Here is an 8,961-nt window from a genome sequence, read left to right on the forward strand (position 1 = left end):
AATCTTAAAAAAAAAAAAAAAGAAGCCAGAAGGAGAAAGGATAAAGGCTTAACTGCAGAAATTAGTGGGGAAATACAGAAGTGCTTTCAAGTCAGAAGTAAGACACCGGTGAGCTTTACTGCTGGTCGTCAATGTGGCAGTCAGAGCCGGTGCCACAAAGCAAAACAATTATATACATGGAAAAATTAAATTTCTCATTACTTATAGATTATTTGATTACCTATAACCTCTAAGAATATAAACTGACAAGCTATTTGAACTGGTTAGGAGGAATGGCCTGATTTTAAAAGTCATCAGCCTTCCCGTGCACAATCAACTAGAAAACATACTCATAAAATGTTCCTAATTACAAGAACAAGAAATACTATTAAATTCCTAGGAATGAGGGGCGCCTGGATGGTGCAGTCTGTTAAGTGTCTGCCTTGGGCTCAGGTTATGATCCTGGGGTCCTGGGATCCAGCCCCGCAACAGGCTCCCTGCTCAGCGGGAAGTCGGCTTGTCCCTCTCCCTCTGCCCTTCCCCCGCTCATGCTCGCTGTCTCTCTCACATAAATAAATAAAATCTTTAAAAATAAATAAATAAATTCCTAGGAATGAGTGTAAGACTTGGTCTCACTGTAATCAGGGAAATGCAAGTTAAAAATGAGATACCATTTTTGATTTGTCAGATTAGCAAAAATGAAAAAGATTGGTAATATGAAGTGTGGGAGAAGGCTGGGGAAATGCACGACTTTATACCGATTTCTGTGCTGTAAACGCTCCTGTNTGAGATACCATTTTTGATTTGTCAGATTAGCAAAAATGAAAAAGATTGGTAATATGAAGTGTGGGAGAAGGCCTGGGGAAATGCACGACTCTATACCGATTTCTGTGCTGTAAACGCTCCTGTTGGCTGGTTCCAAGCTGCCAACGTGAACTGAGTGTGGAGCTGGGAAGAGACACACAGAAGCGTGCCATTGTATAGATTTGTACCCTACAGATATTATAGACATACATAACCTAAAGAACATAGATTGATAGCAAAATAGGTCGGAAAGTGATGATTTTTGAGTATTTGTTATCTGTTTGCAATATAATTTATTGTAAGTTTACATAATTGAATTTTTTAATGACCGCTGCATTTAGCGACAGGATGACAAAATGCCTGGAAATCTGACAATCGGTTCTCATGGGCTGGTCCAAGTCAGCTCTAAACACACAACTTCACTTCTACTCTACATCTTTGTTCCTCACAGTGTGATTTCTTGACCAGAAGCATCTACAACACATGGCAACTTTCTAGAAATGCAGAAAGAACCTCAGGGCTTACTCTAACCCTATTAGATCATAATCTGCATGTTAACAAGATCCCTAGATGATTTGAATGCAAGTTCAAGTTTGAGACAGAGTTTCAGAGTGCCATATGGCTGCAAAAAAACAATGAGGTCAATTTTTATGTATCATCATAGAAAAAAGTGCTGAATATATTGAGTGAAAGAAAAAGCAATTTCCAGAATAATACTTCCAGGGCAAGGGCATTCAGGTAAAACTCATGTAATGAGCTAAATGTCTAGATTTTATATATGTATATATGTAAATGCATGGAAACAGGTCTGGAAAGAGAGTGGAATGGTATTGGTTCTGAGATGGGAGGGTCAAGGGGGGTCCTCAGCTATCCAAAAAACATTTCTGAGAATCATTCTTGCCCTCAGCCTGCTGAGAAAATCTTCCCCACCAGTCCTTAGCTGATGTTTACGACTGTTTGGCTTCCTTAGCTGATGTTTACGAGGCTACCATCATTCACTTCTGTTTGGCTGAACAACTATTAAAGTGAAAAGCTTGTAAGTTACCATAGCAATTGGTGACACACACTTCAGTGTGCGTTCACTTGACATACATGTCCTTTCTGATCCCTCAGTTTGTGAGAAGCTTCCTAAGTAGTAATTTGTCATACAATTGTTAAGAGTGATTTGAGATACCAAAGACCAAAGCAATGGTGTAAGGAAGAGAAGGTGTGTGGAGGGTGTGTGTGTGTGTGTGTGTGTGTGTGTGTACTGTCCCTGTCTGCTAAAATGACCTTGGTTTCCCAATGCCAAGACAGCCCTGGGTATCTCATTGCTGGTAGATATCTTGGCTGTTTAAATGCATAAATAATTTGCTTCTGGGCATAATAATAGGAGTGTGCATAGGACACAGTACAGTACGTCCTTCTACAGTGTTGTTGGAAGGGCACTTTTGTCTCCAACACACATCTTCTGCTCAAGTTCTGTTTTCCATGCAAGACTCAACTGATTAAGAACTACAAATCCCAGGATGCCTTGAGGTGAGCAGCTTTGGCCAGACTGTAATTCTCAATCAAGTTATGTTCTAGGAGGGAGGCTTTGGGGGCACCTGGGTGACTCAATTAGTTGAGCATCTGACTCCTGATTTCAGCTCAGGTCATGATCTCGGGGTCCTGAAATAGAGCCCCCTGTGTGGGGCTCTGCACTCAGCACAGTGTCTGCTTGTTCCTCTCCCTTTGCTCCTCACCCTGCTTTCTCTCTCTCTCACATAAATACATAAAATATTTTTTTAAAATGTACGTTGTAAGCTTAAAAAGAATGCAGCACTTTTATAGGTAGATAGGGAACAATTTCCAAGATACACTAAATGAAAAAACAAGGTACAGAATAGCAGTTATGGTACTCTGTGTATAAACACACAGACACACATATATATTCTTATATGTTTAAAAGCGGTCACAAGGAAATAGTAACTGACACTAGGAAGGAGAAATTTTGGCTAAGGTTCTGTGGAAGAGAAACACTTCTCTTTTCCTATAAATCCTTTTGCAGTTTTTGAATTTTTTCCTATATCCGTCCACATATTCCCTACTTTTAAAACTAAATAGCGAATTTAAGAAGTAACAGGTGGAGAGATAATCTGTAAGTACTTTCTGTGACCAAAATTTTGTTTTCTTCTGTACCCTGATTGAGTTAGTAAGCAATTTGTTGGTTGGCATTTAACCCTAAAACCTTCAGTTTAAAAATGTTTGCATAAGGGTCCCCTGGGTGGCTCAGTCGGTTAAGCATCTGCCTTTGGCTCAGGTCATGATCTCAGGATCCTGGGATAGAGCCCCACTTCTGGCTCCCTGCTCATCGGGGAGTCTGCTTCTCTCTCGGCCTGCAGCTCACCCTGCTGGTGTGCTCTCTCAAATAAATAAATAAAAACTTAAAAAAATATGCTCACGTAAAACTGTATTACTTCTGATTTGGAAATTGTGTCTCCATGTGGAAGGGGAAGTAGATGGAATGTTTCATTTGATGTTGATATTTAAATAAAAAATAAACTGTGGAGGAAATAGGGAACCCTTCTGAAAAAGGCACCCACCTCCATTAATTCTTCACCTACACAGAACTATGAACTATTGATCCTGTCTCCCCACCCCACCCCAGGCTCTGCTTCCCTCCCACCCAGCACGTCATCCACTCAGTTGTCTTAATCTTGCCTGTGCCTTGCCACTCTGCATTTGCTTACTTGCCTGGCAAAAACCCAACCCTGATTGCAACCAGCTCCTCACCTGCTCTGTGTCTGCACCTGGCACATAGTAGTGATACAATAAATATTTATCCAATGAATGAGATTTAAAAAAAAATTCTTTGTGAAAATTTGTGCTCGGAGAATACTCCCCAGCAATAAAAAGGACCAAAGTATTGAAAACTGCAACAACTTGGATGGATCTCATGGACATTATGCTAAGTGGGAAAAAAATGACAAAATTATAGGAATGGTGAGTGAATTAGTGGTTGCCACAGGCTAGGGAGGGTAGGGGATAGTAAAGGAGTAGCATAAGGAACATCTTTGTGGTGGCAGAATAGCTCTCTATCTTGATTAGGGTAGTGGTTGCATGACTCCATACATGTGGTTAAATGAGGGTTGCCAGCTAACGTGCAGGATACCCAATTAAATTTGCATTTCAGATAAAGAATAATTTCCTAGCATAAGTATGTCTCAAATATTGCATGGGCTATACTTCCACCAGAATCAAAACTAAACTAAGCTAAATTAAACTCAAGAAGACAAAATTTAACTGAGCTTCCTGTACTCTTATTTGCTAAATCTGGCAAGCCCAGATAACAGGGCATAGAAATATACACACACTTTTTACCAATATCCCTTGCTGGATTGTGATATTATGTACTGTAGTTATTTAAAATGGGACCATGGAGGGAAAGCGAGTGGAAGGTACATAAGACCTCTCCATGCTATTTTTGCAACCTCCTGTGAATGATAATTATTTCAAAATTAGAAGTTTTTAAAATGGTTCTCAAAAGAAAACCAACTGCCCCTGTTGGTGATAAAAACAGAGATAGAGGAAGCACAGGCTATTAACCAGCCAGGAAGTTTTATGGACCATTGTCAGCTTTTGGCACTTCTCCAGGGTCTTAAGATGTATCCCTTTCCAATGTCAATGATCTCCTGTAGGTGACGGACATTATAACAAAGTGGTTGTGCGCAGGGGCTTGGGATCACGCCACCTGGGTTCAAGTGCTGGCCCCTCCCCTGCTTAGCTGTGAGCCTTGCTTCCAGTGGGGATGTTGGAGCCAGCCCACACCCCTGCCTCTTTCCTACTCCACATTCAGGGACAACGGGCTGGTAGCTTGAAACTGGCCTGGGAGGATGAACACTCCCAAGATTGGCAAACACTACAGATCAGGGCTTTTTTTCCTTCTTCAGAGAGCTAGTATTACCTATGTACCATCACACCACAGACTTTGAGCCTCAGTTGACATGTCTGTAAAATGGGGAAAGACAACAGCAGCAACTGCATGATGTTAGGAAGAGTCAATGAGATCCATAACGTTATGAGGATTAGAAAGTGCCTGGAGGGTGCTTGTTGTTAAGTTTGTCAAATCCTAAGTGAGCGATAAATGTTACCATTTATTATCATTTCTTTCATTGTAAACGGTGTGCAACTTGGGGGCACCGTTATGCCTTACTTATCTGGATACCTCTAGTGACTGGCTCAGGGCCTAAAACACAGCGAGTGCTAAATAAACGGTCGCTAAATTCAGGAATAAATGGCAGATAATAGTGATTTAAGGTTCTACACCCCCAGGAAACGTGCATGTTATCAGAGGCTTTTTAGGGCACACTTCTTGATCTTTAAACCTGATTTTTAGGCGCTGTGGCAGGCTGGCAGGGAGGGCTAGGGGGCACCCTTACCCCCCAGGATACTGTCTGCTCTTGCAGGCCTGGCCCTGACCCCCAGGGCAGCGATCCTGGCCCATGCCCTCAGGTGATGGAGACAGGCCTCCCGTCTCCTTCCTCCCAGAGCCAGGATGGGGCATTTCTGGCTCTGAGCCTGTCTTACTAGAGGTCATTTAATCCTCCCTGGATTTGTCCTGTTTATTTTAGTGAACAGGGCTGTTTACTTTCAGTTTGTATTTCTAGGGGTGCCTGCTCATTTTGTTTCCCTTTTATTTACTTTTTGCAAGCACTTGGGTTTGAGTAAATATGTCTATAAAGTTCCAGGGACTGGGTTATTCTGTGTCTGGTATTTTAATGGCCTTTAAACAGTGCCTGCTCAGGTAAGCATTTTATAGATAGATCGAAAAGATAGAGAATTCTGTTCTTAGTGGCCTCTGATTCCTTCCAAACTGACAGCCAGCCACCAGCAGCCTGTGAATCATGGCTTTTCATCAGTAATAAAAATATCAAAGCCAACACCCATCTCAGACCGAGAAACTGACCCACTCTGGTCAGGCAGACTTGGGAGCCGTAGGAGGTATTTAAACACCAGGGGGAAAAAAAAAACCCACCCAAAACCAAAAACCAAAAACCGAAAAACACCAGGGCAGTGCTTAGGGTAAGGGTTACCTAGAGTGTTTTTTAAAAAGCAGATTCACGAGCCCCATACTTGACAATTCTGCTTTGGAAGGTTTGGGCTGAGGCTCAGACATGTGCATTTTTAACCCATGCTGCAAATTCTGTCCTTAGATCACCCTGAGATACACTAGTCCGGATTCCCAAGAACACTAGTGCCCACGGGTGAGCTGCCCCTGAGGACAGTGCCTTGTTATGGGGCAACACAGAAAGAAGCTGGGGGACCAGACCGCTCCCCCAAAGTGAGCCAAGAAAGGAAGATGAGAACTGATCCCGTAAGCCTCTTGCTTAAGGTCTAATTTGTCGGCAACTTGAGGGTGGGGGCCGTATCTCTCCCATCTTACTAGCCCCCACAATGCCTAGGGCAATGCTTGGCTTACAGGTCTGCACCCTGCTCTGGCTGGACATTCCCACCGAAGACAGACCTAGAAGACAGGCCTGGTTACCTCAGGGTAGCCTGGGAGCCAGTTGTTGGGAACGGACGTGGTGGAGAGGCTGAGTGCCATGGTCACCTTCTCACCTCCTCCCACGCCGGACGGGGTCTGTCAGAGGCTGAAGAGACACCTCGGGGGCCCTACTGCCTTTTCTGCCAGCTCCTCCCGCTGCCTCTGCCCCTCTGCTCCAACGCCCAGGGTCTTCAGTCCCTGTCCCCATAAGGCCCATTGTGACATCATCAATGCAGTTGGAAACAGCAAAGCCCTCACAGCACCCAGCCTCAGGCCAGCCTCTAGTGGCCAATGTCTACATGGTGACCCCTGACCTGCGGGTGGGAGGGTCCTGAATCCCAGGAAGCCACAGATAGCCTTTCTTTTTCACTTGAAGAATTCCACCCTCATCCTCTATCTGGGCCCCTTTGCTTCCCTTCCCGGGTCACGGTGCTCATTAGTTCATTTGCAACGGTTTTCTTATTTACCCCCTGTCCCCCGCCCCTCCCACCAGAAGGTAAGTTCCAGGAGGGCCTAGTCCACATCTGCTTTTCACTGCTGAACCCCTAGTGCCTAGCACAGGGCCTGATGCATGGCAAATGCTCCAACATTTTTCAGGTGCATGAATACGTGAATGAGAGGCTTCACTGGCTCCGGCCAGCCAGTCCTTTATTCACTCGACAAGCATGCTTTGTGCACGTGTGGGAGGTCTGGCTCTTGTCGACCCGAATCAGCACTTTACTGCCCCCAGGAGCTCCCAGCCCGGTGGTGGGATGCTGGAGCCACATCCTTTGTGTAACCCACCCCGAGAGCAAGGGCTCTATCCCAGGTCTACAGAGATGGGGCTGCAGGCAGGACTGCACGGTGCCCACGACAGGCTCTTAAGCGAGAGGAATGGGCTGTGGTCTGGCAGGATTTCCCCTGACGGATTCAGGGAGTCCTATCTGCCCCGAGGCCTCTGCCTCTGCTGACAAGCACGGCTGCTTGTTTCTGCTAAGATTGCAGCAGGTACTGCTGCAGAAGCAATCCATAAAACACCATTCACAGCCATACCCGAACCACAAAATCAATCCCCAGAGCTCACTCCCGTCCACAAACATGCTTGGAGGGCCTCCTGGGTGGGGGGTGGGGGGCACACCGCTGTAAGATGCCGGGGAGAGGCAGGGATGAATGAAATGCAGACTCAGGCCCAGGGGGCTTCTCATCTCCCTCGGGAGACAGGACACCACATGGAGATGAGCTGATTAACCACACATAATAAAAGCGCATAAGCCAAGTAGTAAATGAAGGCTCTAGAACTGCACTGCCCGGTAGAGTAGACCCAGGCCAGTGTGGCTCCGGGGCCCTCAGAGTGTGGCTGAACTGAGGGGGGCCACGCATATGAAATAATATACACATCAGCTTATGAAAAAATATACATCTCAATTTAAAAATATTGATTACATGTTGAAATGATAAAATTTTGGATCCTTTGGCTTAAAATACTGTATTATTAAAATTAATCTCACCTTGGAGTGGCTGCGTGGTGCAGTTGGTTAAGCATCCGACTCTTGGTTTTGGCTCAGGTCCTGATCCCAGGGTCATGAGATCGAGCCCCACCCCGGGCTCCACACTCAGCCCAGAGTCTGCTTGTCCCTCTCCCTCTGCTCCTCCCCACACTTGCGTGCACGCTCTCTCTCAAATAAATAAATAAAATACTAAAAAATAAAAATTAACCTCATCTGTTTCTTCTACCTTTTGAAAATATGGCTGCTTGGGGCCCCTGGGGGGCTCAGATGGTTAAGCATCTGCCTTCAGCTCGGGTCATGATCTCCAGGTCCTGGGATTGAGACCCGCATCAGGCTCTCTGCTCAGCGTGGAGTCTGCTTCTCCCTCAGCCTCTGCCTCTCCCCCTGCTTGTGCTCTCTCTATCTCCCTCTCTCAAAAGAATAAATAAAATCTTTAAAAATAAATTAGAGGTGCTTGGGTGGCTCAGGCGGTTGAGCGTCTGCCTTCGGCTCAGGTTGTGATCCCAGGGTCCCGCGTCAAGGCTCCCTGCTCTGTGGGGAGTCTGCTTCTCCCTCTCCCTCTTCCCCTGCAAGGGCTCGCTCTCTCAATAAACAAAGCCTTAAAAAATAAATAATAAAATAAATTAATTTAAAAAAATGTGGCTGCNTCTGTGGGGAGTCTGCTTCTCCCTCTCCCTCTTCCCCTGCAAGGGCTCGCTCTCTCAATAAACAAAGCCTTAAAAAATAAATAAAATTAAATTAAATTAATTAATTAAAAAAATGTGGCTGCTAGAACATTTAAAGTGATGTATCTGTGGTTCTCATTACACATCTGTTAGACGGGTCCAGGAGTGCAGGGGACCCAATGACGGACCAGTAGCCTGTACTAAGGCAGCNTGTGTTCCCTCTCTCGCTGGCTGTCTCTATCTCTGTCGAATAAATAAATAAAATCTTTTTTAAAAAAAAATGTGGCTGCTAGAACATTTAAAGCGATGTATCTGTGGTTCTCAATACACATCTGTTAGACGGGTCCAGGAGTGCAGGGGACCCAATGACGGACCAGTAGCCTGTACTAAGGCAGCGGGAAGCATTCTAAGGAAATGGAACTATTAGGAACAAGCAATGAGGTGGGAAGGGATGGGAAGACATTTGAGAAGTTTGATCATGAAGGGAAGGAGGAGGATGACAGCTCATGGAGGCAACAGA

This window comes from Ailuropoda melanoleuca, chromosome 2, assembly GCF_002007445.2.
Source record: "Ailuropoda melanoleuca isolate Jingjing chromosome 2, ASM200744v2, whole genome shotgun sequence".
In the NCBI taxonomy this organism is placed as follows: domain Eukaryota; kingdom Metazoa; phylum Chordata; class Mammalia; order Carnivora; family Ursidae; genus Ailuropoda; species Ailuropoda melanoleuca.